Source organism: Rhea pennata, chromosome 4, assembly GCF_028389875.1.
Source record: "Rhea pennata isolate bPtePen1 chromosome 4, bPtePen1.pri, whole genome shotgun sequence".
In the NCBI taxonomy this organism is placed as follows: Eukaryota; Metazoa; Chordata; class Aves; order Rheiformes; family Rheidae; genus Rhea; species Rhea pennata.
In genome coordinates this window covers 62781610-62795523 of record NC_084666.1, presented here as the reverse complement: position 1 = coordinate 62795523, position 13914 = coordinate 62781610, and positions in this window count along the sequence as shown.

Genomic DNA, 13914 nt, shown 5'->3' with positions numbered 1-13914 from the left:
GAAGCTTCCTTAATAAAAAATCCCAAACTGCTCCTAATTTTTAAAAATTGCCTTTTCATCCGTCTTGTTCTCCCCTATAAAGAAAACAGAGCAGTACCCAGGACTCCCCTCCATGCAAGCCCCAAACTGCAGAATAGGCCTGGAACAGAAGGGCGAAGAGACTTCCCCAAATTTCCTGTGCAGCCTGCCACTAACAGCGCTCTAGTATTTACTGTAAACAAACTCCACCGTCCTCTGGAGGCTAATGGCACTGTTGATTGGTGTTTGCTCATCCCAGCAGGATCTGGTGTGCGATATCGGGGGCTCCTGTGTGCTGATGAGTGTGGGCTGCTGGTGGGAGGTATAGCCTGTGGAGGCCGGGGAGGGGGCGCGGGGGCTTGTTAGCTCTTTGCGGCTGGCTGGAATGAAAGCCCGTGTTTATTTAGCATTCTTAGCAAGTCCTCCAGGACCCTTGCAAAGTCTACTAAAGCAGAATTCCCCGTATTCCCATGGATCTTTGTAGAAGTAGCTGGCTGTTGAAAGACCGGACAAGATAGTTGCATGCTTACTTAAAATAACCTTCATGCATCTGATCAAACATCTACTCTCATCTGAAACAGCTTAGACTCTCCATAGAGGCTTATTAAGCAGGTAGCAATTTAGAGTATGTCCTTGTCAAACAGTTGTTTGCAATAGTTTGTTTATGTTCTCTCAAGCAATAATGCGAAGACAGAGAGAGTGCTTGCATGATGTTAAGCACTTAAATAAGGTTTAGGTTCTCAGTAAGACTGTTTTTTAAAGGTAGTATTATATTTTTAATTAAATTATTGTCACAGCAAAAGTTGCTTATGTGGCTACTTGAGACTAGTAGCCTGATGATGGATGTAAGTATCTAAATGCAAGCAGCAAACCAGATGATGTTGGCCAATAAAAAAGGGCAGGGGAGTGTGAGAAATCGTAATTTTAATCTTCATTTGATTTATAACTAGGTAGGTGGGGCAAAATAGAGTTGCTGATAAGTATTTATTAGAATATGTTATCAAAGCTGGGGCTTCTGTGTTGTTTGTTTTCTATGATCACAGCTACCTTCAGTAGAAGGTAAGTGCTTGGTAGTCCTCCCCTCAAATTCTGTTTTGCTTGTAGTTTTATTAAAAAAAAATGTTGGTTGTCCCCCTCCCCCTAGTTTATCACTGATTTCCATGCCACGTGGCTGGAAGTGGTGGCCTTTTTGCTACGTAGCTTTTCGGGTAGCATGAAGCTTTTGCTTGTCCTGACTGAGCAGCTGCACCAGTCAATCCTTTGCTGCTTAAAGCTAAGCTGAGCGTGAGGCTTATGGGCCAACGTCCCATTTATCCTTACAAGAGCAAGTGCATTGCGCAGCGAGAGCACCTCGGTGTCAACGGCTCAAATTGGATCAAACTGACAACATCAGGAAGGAGCCCTTGCTAAATATCTTTCCTGTGTTGTGATGTTACTACAAGTTCTTCTGCCTAGTTCAATTGTATTCATGAAGTTATGTAGTCTGCGCTGTTTTTAAATGATAAACCTCTTAAACTATGAGCTGATATTTAGGAAGCATCATTAAGCTGAGGGTCTATGGGAGAGAGTTTGGGTCTCTTTTTATGGCAAGAGATTTTGAAAGAAGAACACAATTCTGCTTTTCATTTATAATCACTTTTATATATGTAAAAATGTTCAAGGGCACTGAAAGCCCATTAGAAAGAGTCATTTAAGGATCTAAGTTGTGGTAAAGATCACTGTTTGGCGTTTCTGAAAATAGGACTTGGGCTCCTTTGTTATTTGAGAATTTAAAAAAACCCTTAATGATGTTTCTGTTAAGGTAACGTATAAAATCTTGTTACTGCGACAGTCAAACATACTCTGACTAGCATGTAGTGCTATGTATGTCATTTCTGGGCAGCACTCATTATTCTTGCTTATTATTCTCGTTATTCTTGCTTATTTTTCTTATTATTTCAGCACATTACTCTTGCTCTGCTGCAGCTGCTCTGAAAGGGAGCGCCTCCATCCCTCCTTCCCCCATCCCCGCAATCCCAGCCATGTCGATCCTCCTCTCTTGGGAGCACGAGCTGAGCTGATTCAGCTCACTGAACCTGCAGAAGAGTAAGCCCACCACGAAGCACGTGTTTTTCTGCAGTGCTGAACCAGTTCAGCAGACACATGTTCATGCTGGCACAAGGAAAGGGTCACGACAAGCCTGAGGGTGGACATAGGGGGAAGGAATAGGAGCTGAGAGTAAGAAGAGGATGGGGACCTTCCTGTTCCAGTGTCTGCAAGGTGCAATGTGGACTGTAACATGTAACTTCGTTCTCAACTGAGCTGATACGCTGTTTGCAAGTCTGCTCTGTGAAGATGAAAGTAGCAGGGAACTAGCTTTGCTGCCAAAGAGGTGTTCATGGGAAGACACCCTTGGACTAGGATCTCTAGTTCTGTTGACTTTCTGCATTTGATAGTCCTTTGGCTATTCCATTTTGTTAGATTTAATGTGCTGCTTTCTTCCCTGAGGGAAACTTGAACAGTTACTAAAATAACAGAAAATTAATATAGGAAAAAAGTGCTTGGAAATAAACTAAAGTTGTTTGATTTGGAAGGTGTACATAAAACTGAAAATAGCTTCTATAATATTTTAGAGACTTTGTTTAGATTTCAAGTTTACAGTATTCTTTTAATTCATTCTTAGAAAAAAAAAATGATAGTTTGTAATAAGTATCTGGTAGCTTTACCATAGCTGAGTATGACACATCCGTAAGTTGGATCACACAAGTAGGACCAAATTCTCAAATTTAATGATCAGCATTTTTGCATGCAGAAGTAAAATAAAAATAAGGGTGAATGCTTCTGCCATCTGATTTGTGCCCTTACCTGTTGCTGAATGAAATCAGGCCTGCTTGAAAGTTTGTGACTACACTATTTCACCCTCTGGAAGCCAGCTATTTAAAAGCTGCATACAAGTCATCAGCAGCACTTCCCTCTCCTCCAGGTGAGATAACCTTTGTGCTTAGTTAGTCTCATCTTATGGAATACTTCAGCTGCAGTTGTCCAGAGGAACATTAACCTTACGTGCTTTCTTAGGCTCTAAGTTCTTAAAAAAGCCCATAATACTTCTGGGAAATACGTTTTCAAACATGAAACATTGAGGAGCTGTCTTTTCCATCAAAGTAAATGAAATCTGTGATGGTTAGAAATAGTGTGTGCATGGGGTGAGGGGAGGGGAGAATTCTGAAAATAATTTCTGCCAAAGGTTTTGGGGAATTTTCTACAACTCGATTTTCCACACATTCAGTAAAAATGCTTATGGCTTTATTAGAAGACATGATAGCAAATTGAGGCAAAAAATAACTGGTGATGCTTACACGGGGTTTGGTGATTGTCCCAGTTTCCGATACTGCTCCTTCCTTCTCCTCATCAGTGCCCAGCAGCTAATGACGGGAGGCTCCTTCCTTTGCTTTAGCGGGACAGTCCCACTGCTTTGCTGGGACGCTTTTTGGCCGAGCTGCCCTGTCAGTTACAATTAAAAGTGTTAATATGACAGTCAAAGGTCATAAATTGCTGGTGGCTAGTGCTCTCCGCTGCTCTCACGCAATGGCAGCCAGGAAATTGCCCTGTCAGTTACAATTAGAGGTGTTAATGTGGTGGCTAAGGGTCACCAGAGCTTCAGGAGCAGGAAGGAGTTGCACAGGACATTTGGTTTACATTAAATGATGGTTCAGGAAAACTTTGCTTAAATGGGATGGGTCGCTTAATCGGGATATATTTCAATCCAGCTAAGAGCCCTGATTAAGGTTTTTGCTGTGTTGAGATGACAATACTAAGTGCTGGAATTGTATTCTTTGGGGCTTTATAGGGCTTGCTTGAATGCCACACAGGAAAAAAAAAAAAAAAAAAAAAAAGGTTAATATGTCCCATATTTTCTGGGGAAATATTTATAGAGAGGAAGTTATGGTGCAAGCAAATATTGAAGAAATACCTTTATTACATATTATAAGGATTCAACCTGACTAACTGGAACTAGTGTACACAGACCATCTGCGAACAAGGAACTCAGTCCTTTGCAGGTAAGTTTCAAAACAGCTGTGCTGGTCTAATGTCATTGACCTTAGTGTTAAAACTCACCTGGACTTCAGGAACAGCAGCTCAAACCCAAAGTCTCCTGATGCTGCTTGTGTTCTCCCACTTTTATAGCTGCTTCTTTAAAGAAGTGGTTTTGCTACCAATTTTGCTTTTGTCAGCTCCAGACCTGGAGATGAAATGAAGTAACTCAAAAATGTATGCTCTCTTAAAATCCTTTAGATTTCAAACACTGTCTTATGTGTTGGAGAGAGTGTGTACATGCCTCTGAAGGGCTTTAAGTGTTTGAGGTCGGAAATCGCTACTACTGTTCTTGTGTTCCCGTTGTAAGGCGATGGCTCTGCTTTCCTGCTTAGAACTAAAGGCAAATTTTCTCACAAGTCTTAAACTGCTTGAGAAGCTGAGCTGTTAACCCATGCTGAACTCTGTGTTTTCATGGCTAGCTTGGGATTGGTGTAAGTAAGTTCTGGTGGGTCTACACAGATGTGAGAGATATCCATGATCTTTAGGGACTGGAATCAGTTTAATATTGCAAATGGAGTAATTATAATCCTAGGATATATTTAGCCTTCTTCTAAGAGCTTCTTGTCTCTAGTTCCTTTTTTACCAAACAAAGTCAGGATATTAGACCAAGAGTATTACTGAAATATGTGTTGCAGATAGAAATCTGCAGGGAACACTGATGATCACTGATACACTAAGCTCAGTGGAAGACTGAATGAGAGCAATAAATTAGAACTGGAGCACCATTCAACCTGTTGGACCAAACAGTCAGGACTTGAGTGAAGTTGGCTTAAAAGAAGCTGAATTTTGGCCTTTCTTAATCAAATTCATTGACTTGTGGAAGGCTTCTTGCAGCCAGGCCAATGAAGGACAACCCAGTCATCTAACAAAAGAGAATATGTATCAGGTAAGATTTTTTTTTTTCCTTCTTTTTTCTTCTTCCCCTAGCTTGGCCTTCTGTACCACCTGTGCCACAGGAATGGATACCCCTGAGGAGGCCAAAGCGCACTTTTTTTTTTTTTTTTTTTTTCCCCTTATGTTGCCGTTTCTGCACTGTATTTCTCACAGCAGCATCCGTCTTTGAGGGGAAGCCTAGTTACTCCTATTTGTCAGTTGGAGAAAGTGAGGTTTTGGTCCTGCTTGAAGAGGGACAGACAGGCAGTCTGGGAAGGAGCAGCTGGGCTTGGTCTCAACACCCGGGCCCACCGTATAGTGTCTACAGTGTCTGCGTACGTTGTCACGTTGCCAGGCTGTTGAGGTCCCTGGTGCTGACAACAGCCAAAAAGTGTTGTTACTATAAACAGAACTGGGTGGTTTTGGAGGGGATTCCCAAATTTCGTTCCTAAATGGAACTTCAGGTCAGAAGGATTTTGCTGGAGGTTGCTTGGGGCAGTATCCATGCCACAGGCTGGAACTTGTTGTGCCGCTGTTTTCTCCGACTCTGTCTCGGAAAGAACAGCAACAGCTTCTGTGTGGAAATCCGAAAGGTATTAAATAAAACTTCAGTGTATTATTCATTTTGGTCTCAATAGGGAAAAACAACTCACAACCAAATCATTCCTTACTGTGCGCAAAGCTAGTACACACCAAGACCCATGGGCAATGCCTTTTAAGTACATTATCCATATTGTATAAAATGCTTCTTCATATCTAGTAATTAAAATCGATTTTCCATGACTTTTTTCATGCTCATTTTGCATGTAGATTGTCTGTGAAGATCCATGAAAAAATAGGTTATGATAGTTCATACTGAAAATCCCTTGTATTTGATACTTTAAAATATTTTTCTACTTTTTGCTATGTATTCCTAGAGTAAAATAGGAAAAATTCTCGACTAATTTAATACCCTTAAATTCACATACAGCGTAGGAAGCAAAAGGCTATGAATCTTTTATGAAATACCTGATTTATCATTTCAAAGTTGCAAGTGCAAAATTCCAGTTATTTTAAAATTTTATTAAAATTCCTATAATTTTTCACTATTAATATAAATTAGAGATAGTTATTTATTATAAAGCAAAAATAAATGTGCTTCAAAATATCTCCCGTGTTGAGAAGACAAGAAAGGAAAGGAAAAAATGAGTCTCATCAAAATTAGACAAGACAATCATATTAGAGATGGGATATTCATTTATGTGGTCTAATTCCCATAAAAGCCTGCTAGTAATGTGGTTTGCATTTCTAGTTGAGAAATTTATGTATTAGTTTTCTGACTTTTAGAAGAGACTTACGGTTTCATCTTTAAAATTGAAATTGAGTATTTTTAAGTCTTTTTTTTTTTGCCTTAACATGGCCATTAAATAGATCTTATGCACCTACAAAGTGTCATCAGACCAGCAGTTATAATAATCATTTTTCATTATTATCCTGTTTCTGTAAAGGATTTAAATAAACTGGAATCAAAGTAATGTGGTTGTACCAGGAGAAACTTGAGACCTCAATTCTAGTATCATTTGTCAGCTCTGGCCAAATCATTGATATGTACAGATACATAGAGAGAAAATCAAATTTCTTTATTTTGCTTCTTTAAGGCTCGTGGATTGATGCAAGGTAAAGATCAAATTTGTCCCATGTGCTCAAAAATACTCTGACTATTCAGCAAAAGAAGGTCCATGTCCAGTTGGTTTCATTTTTGTTGTATGACGAGAGAATTTCCTGACAGTATTTTGAAAGAAGGATCTGGTGCGCAGACCTTTCACGACTGGGAATCTTTCTGTTAAGTCAACGCTTAGATTTATTTAAGGAAATCACTTGAAGAGTAGTGAACCCAGATGGAAGACGTTCTAGAAGATAACAGTTAAATATACTAATAAAGAAAAGAAGGGGTTATAACAGAGGCACAAAAGGCATATTATTTAGATCCTAGAGTTTAAATTCAATGCAGAAAAGGAAATTCCTGAAGAGTATAAGTATTAATAACAACTTTTCTCAGTGCTGGCATACAGAAAGTTCACTGTCGCTCAGGTCAGCGCTTTCAGTCCGACCCATGTTCCCGTAAGGGCTGAAAGCCTGGGGTTTGGTGGTCTGCATAAAATGCATTTGATGATAGCTGCTCGTTTCATGTTAATCCACAAGGCATATAGCAAAAACCCCGTCCTCTTTGCCCACCGCCAGAGGCGGGCGCTCGAGTGCGGGCTGGTGCCAGCAGGCAGCGCCGAGGCTGCGCGGCTGCAGGGGGTCCCGTCCTGCTCTCCAGTCCGAAGGGCCCTCCTCCGCGCCTCGGTCAAGTGCAAGGGCAGGGAGCGGGAAACGTGCAAGTGGGAATATGCAGCCACGTAAGCGAGATGGACGCAGCTGATATTTATGGCTCCAGTTTCTGTTGTGTGAACAGCATTTTCTCCCAATAGTCCCAAGCCAATCCAAGGACTAATAAAATGTATGTAAGCTTATAGTGTGTCAGCAAGGTGCTTTCTAAAGGCTAGGAAAAATTATTTTACTTTTTATATTTTAGATGAGGAATTGAATAGAAGGGTTAATAACCTGCTGTTGCTTTGGTGCTGAGAGTTTGTAATGCTCAGCAGGACTTCAGGTGTAATTGTTATCCAGAAAATCAGTTCATAATCAGTGCAGAACATCACAGCACTGAACTACTGCTACCGTGAAAACAGTTCCCTTGTTTGAACTGAGCTTGTTCTGTTTTGAATGATCAGTTGCTTTTTCCAACATCTGAAATGAGTTAGGAGAGGATGGAAAATGTCATACCTGGATGCCTGGGAGTAAACAAACATCACCACTCAAGATGGTGTTTTCAAAAGATTTTTTTTGAAAATAAAATAAACTTGCTGCTAATTGTTTAAAGCTTGCCTTTCTCCAGTAGGTAAACAGTATTAATTAATTTAATTGGTCTCTAATTGTTTTATTAGTTTTGTTTCTTCTTCCTGGGAAACACTCCACTGAGCTAGACCTGATGGAAATCCACAGCTTTCACAGTGAGAAGTGGTAGCAGGCAGGGAGGAGTTGTGTGGAAATGTGCTTGAGTTCACGATTAGGAGAGCTGAACTTCCCGGTATCGTTTCTCCCCGCATTGCAGCTCTCTATTCTCTAGAAAAAACGAAGGAAGAAGTGTGCAGCTAACCGAAAATAGAGCAATTGCTAAGTCGTCTTTTGGATGACTGAGTGTGGCAGGAGGCCATTGGCTTTGATCTGACGTGGTTTCTGTCGTGGCAATACACCAGATAGGTGGCCACAGTGCAGAAAATGAGTTGCAACACGGCCAATGGAAGTGTGAATAAAAGGCAAGGTGTTTGGGAGATGCTACTTTGTGGATGAACCAAGGTCTGTTGGGTTAGTATAGGTATTAAGATACTGATCTTCCTTCTCCTGCAAATGTAGCCACTGTCATCTAGTATTGGAGCCCAGGAACAGCAGTACATTGTGTCTCTAGCAAAAGTAGTGGAGAATTTTGAGTTCCCATTATGCTATGTGTAGCTTGAGCCTTTGTGAAAAAAAAAATGTGCAACTCTATGTGAAAATGCTGATTTTAGATTGGATTCTGTTGTCTTTGCTACAACTGTGACTGGTAAGTCTTGCTCTGTTAAGCTGAGCTCTTCCCTCGAAACTGAGCATCTCTCCTCTGGAAGGGCTGATATAAGCAACTGTAGGGCCCTGCCTTAGCAGCTGGTGCAAAGTCCACATCTTTACCTAAACTAATGCTGCGATGCTCATAAAGTTTTAACTCGGCTCAGGTGTTTGCCGGGTGAATACGACTCTTCTTTTTAGCGTTCTTGAGCATCCACATCATTGCATTCCCGTGGACTGTCCTTCAGCTGGTATCATACCAGTTTCCTTGTGGATCCTCTGAATTCTAGATGTTTTAGTCTCTAAAGAAAATGGTATTTCTTTTCTTGTAGAGTGTTGTTCTTGTGCTTTCTGTTTCTCTTCTAAATGGACATCCAAGAAGATAGTCAGTTTAAACATATAATCTGGGGCAGAGCTAGTAGACACACTCCCCGCTCAAATTACTTTTCAGTGAATATTTTGGAATTTTAATGAAAAGTGTCTTATTTCTGCAGAAATCTGACTTGCTGTATGTTGAAGATCTGAAGACTGAAACCAGGAATATTTCAGTTCAGGGTGCCGTGTTATAGTACACTGTGTGAGCTCCTATTGAGATAGTTTGTCCCTGTTTTCCTCACCAAGTTTGCTCTCCTCTGACGTGTATGTATTATATCCCACCAATATATTCTCAATATATTGGCTCCACAGTGGTAGCGCCGCCTCCTTTCATGGAGAATTACTGTGGTTCTTCATGGGTGGCGTAGTCACGACCTGCAGAAGCATGAGCAACTAGTGCAGCATTTCTGAATCCAAGCTAATTGATTTTTTTTAGATTTTTTCCCCTAAAAATATGTACTGTTCCTGTGAGAATTCTAACCAATTTCTATCTTTATTAAAAATTTATGTGGAAATAGATTTTGATTTCTGACCAGCTGTAGTTTGAGGACAGGAAGACATTCCTATAAAATAGCTTTCCTTCCTAGTGTTTTACCATCTTAAACTAGCACTAGATAGTAATTCAGAGCTAATAGAGTCAAGCCCTTCTCTCATTCTTCTTTTTCCCCTACTATCAACAAGAAAAAGCTGGAAAAGGTGGAGCAGGAGATAAGGGGAAATGAATTATTTGCAGAAGGGAGATGAACACAAAAATATTCACATGGTTTAATTTCTTTGGGACATGAAAGATGATTTTCTGACTGAGTATGTATATACTCGTGTGTGTACTCAGAAATAGATTTTTGTAATCTGGCAGAGTGGAGATTTTTACAGACAGTCTCAGCTTTCCCACTTGTTTTATACATCACCCACCGCTGCACAGTGGCAGTTATTTAAATCTATTTATTTAGATCCAAAATTTTATGCAAGTGAATATTTGAGATCTACTGAAAGTTATTGCTTATAGAAATCACACAGTTTAGAGTAATGTTTACTCTATGTTCTGTCTCAAAAGAGACTTTGTTAGTCCTGCTCGCACGATGGGGAAACAGTTGTCTAGGACCTGACCAGCTACAGCGCCTTTGATGAGCCCCTTCCTAGGGATGCTGCAGTCGTGGTAGCTGCAGCGTGGTAGTCCACATTGTGGTGTGTTGGGCTGATACCCCCGAAGCTGCCAGTCCCCTTCTGAACTGGCAGCTACTGCCCCCTTAGCAGCGGCAGCAGCAGTGAAGAGATACCAGCTCTTCTGTAGCCATCGATCTCAGGCCAGCTTGTAGGTCTGGGGCGCCGATGCACTGACTGACCAGTGAGGGCGTTTTAAGTGACTCTGCTGGACTGTGGATTGCAGTGGCTGAAGATCTGGTGCATGATTATTTCTGCTGCTGCTAAATTTTGAGGTGGGTGCCAGATCCCAGTGGTACCTCTGAAACCACATCTGAAACATCTCCGGATTCCAGAGCTCGAGAGCGTGAAGATTGGTGTAAACTGTGAAGCTGGGAGGTGACCAGTATAATTTGCTCACCCTAACTAGTTGGTTGCTAGTACCCAGAATTTCAGAAATGAGAAGTTGTATTTTTATTCTCAAAAACTGGAATGAAAACTGCAGTCAAGATACACTAATCGCTGCTACTAAGGCCTGATAAATGAAATAAAGCACATAGTAGGTGATATCCCATATTCTTTTATTTTTAATTGGTGTGTAGTTATGTGAATATTTCATACAAATGCTAGTTTAACATAGTATTGAAGCTTTCTGTTCCATTTTAGGACAACAAGCTGTGTCTTGTATGGTGACCTGGCATTTCCATCTTCCTCCATTTGTACATATGGATGTATTTCTGGAGTCCATGGCTATTCTACTCTTGGCCTCCCAAATGAGTCTGCCAACAAAGTTTTCAGTTTTGCGATGTAGACATTTGTCTGTTGGGAACTAGATGGAACTTGCCGATCTGATTTTGCCTAGATTACCAAGAATTTGCTTGAAGGTTTTGTATTTCCCTAAATAAAGAGTGTGGTGTGGTAATTTTGATTGTCCTGCTGTGGAATTAAGTTTTGCATAGTTAAATGATGCCATTATTGGTATTAACTGGCTTTGAGGGAACATTGTTTTTTCCTGGGATGTCTTGAAGATGAATGCTTTCTTTCCCATAGAAAATGAGTTTAGAAAATGAACGTATAAAATACTTAGCAACTGTGGAGTGCATTTTCCCCTTGATGTGTGTGCTTAATTCCCATTAAACTGAAAGAGGAGAGACTACACTGCTGAATGTGCGTGTAACATTTTGATATGCTCCCAGTTGGTAAAAATGAGAGCGACACAGACAGCTGCTGCCAGTGTCAACAGTCTGGTAGGATGAAGTGTGGCGAGCCCCCGACTGTTTCCCATTGAAATGAGTTATGAGTTCTCACTGTTTAGAGGCACTCTCATAAGAAATCGTTTGAGTAGGGTTGTGAGCCTTGGGGAATACCCACCTGGTAGGAAGGTCCTGTCCTTCAAAGAAGATAAAAACGCAGAAAAATATTTCAGTGTGAGGGGAGTTAAAATTAGGAGAGAGAATGTTACAAACCCCACTGACCAGAGCTCAGTGAAGCCTGGTCTGGAGGTAGCCCTCAGCTCAGGGAATAGGATGTGTTAAGGATGGGGAATGCTCTAAAGGAAATGCAGTGAGGCAACATGAGATGACTTGGGGGCTCACCCACCTTCCAACATCAAAGTCCGACTGCAGGGAATGCTTGGTCATTTGCTGCCTAATATTTCATACTCTATATTGATGCCAAAATTATTGGCCTGTCTTCTGAGTGCTACTTATAGTACTTCATTCAATTCACTCGCTTCCCTAATCCACTCGTAATTGTCCCTTTTTCCACCAAAGAAACGTCACATGGGGACAATAAAACAAACTGCTTAGACTTGATGAGCAAGAGCTAATATTATCTGCAGTCTGTAATTGTGTTACTTCCCATTTAGAATACTGAGGGCTCCCAAGATATTTTTTTTGCTGCCATCTAAATAATGTGTGAAGTATTTCATAGAACCATTCAGTGCGAAAGGTGCCGAACAGATTTTGTAGTCCATTTCCGGGGATTATGGCAGAATTAACTTCATTATCCCTAAGTACTCCGTAACAGATGGGTGTTTAGCCTGGTCTGAAAAATCACCAAAAGCTCATAATTCCCCCCAAACCTATCTTTGGATAGTTTGTTCTTACAGTTATCAAATATTCCATCAAAATTTTTCCTACTATGTTACAAAACTGTTACTGCTTGACTCTTAGAGGAGTTAGACCAAGGCCTCTTTCTAAATCCTCCATTTCTTCACTCTAAAATACTGACTTTGTCCCCTTTCTCTCTTCCTTTAAAAATCTGGATCGTCACCTCTAGGTGTCTGCTTATAGCTTAAATCAAAGATGGGATAGCACTTTGAATTTGGGGTTTTGTTTTTTCAGCACAGTGTTTCCTAATACAGCTCAGTGGTATGTTTTCCTTTTAGAGAAGATTTGCTTCGGTTCACAACTCCCTAGGTTTTTGTGGAAGCACTAACATTAGTCACTATCCCAATCTATAGATTTTGCACTGCATTAGACTTCTCAATACATATGAATCATTTCTGTCCACTTGTGTTGGTTCTCTTTTGCTGTTGCTGCTGAGTTTTTTTGTTGGTTTCCAACCATTTCTGTAGCTTCTCCTATTACTGATCATTTCCTACAGACTGATTTAGCAATGACCGTTAAGAATTACTTCTGGTCAGGTGTTTGACCAATGATGTGTTTGCTTAATCATGCTGCAAAACCTCGCTCTTGAGATTGGTCCAACAGTGATGTCACGTAGTCGTCTTCCATTGATCTTCATCTGCTGCTTTCCCTTTCCCTTGTCAACTAGTTAGGAAAACCCTGGAATAAAAATAGTTGACTTTCAGCTAATGTCTTGGCTTCAGCTAACAAGCTGAATAATTGCAAACCATTCTTTCCTGTCATTGGGGATGAGAAAACCCAGAATAACTGAACAAAACAACTGCTCAGTTTTAGCTGAACAAGGAGCTCCCCCTGCCCCTGAATAGTAATGTGGCAGAAAATCCATGGGAGACCCTGTGCAATCCTGAATTAATAATTCGTGGTGTGTTTGAAAGGAAGGTACCCAGTCTGCCCAGCTCGGGCCACCTAATACACCCATCATGAGAAGTCCATTAACCATAGAAGAATTATGAATAAGAAGGTAACGGAGTCATCTCGTTCCCATCTTTCCTTTGCAGGGTGTTTGTGAGCTCTCACTTGAGTAGGGCCAGTGAAGACTTTGAATCTTTCTGCATGAGTTCAGCAGTATATGTAATAGTTTCATAAACTGACTTTGAAATGAGAAATGTAGCACAGGGACAGCTGGTCTCTCTCTGTATAAAAATATATGTAAACAATTATTTATTATTGATTTCTTATATTGAGGGGTTTTTTTCTATTCTGTTAGCACATGGGATGTCAGATTTGTCATATGTTTTGCATTTAATTAGCAGCAGAAAAGAATATGCTGGTATGGATTGAAATTTTAACACATGCTTTCAGAATCTGAAATACATTCTCAGGAAGGCTGAAAACCTGTATGATTGGTCCCCATTAGAAAGTACAGGGTTCATAAAAATCTGAAATGCAAAATGCCCTACCGTTGACTACAGTTGGTTGTAGTAGAGATTGCTTGGAGTTGTCTGTGGACATACCTATATTCACCATGGTCCAAGTTGTGCTCATTTCCACAGCTGTTCCTGAGTCTACAGAAAGACTTGCATATAATGTGCATAGTTTAGCCCTATCTTTGAAATATGAAGTGGATATTTTATCCACTAAGCTACTCAATATTTGGCTACTACCAAAGGAATTTGCAGGGTTTGCATTAGCCATGGGAGGGCTCTCTCATCAAGTCTCT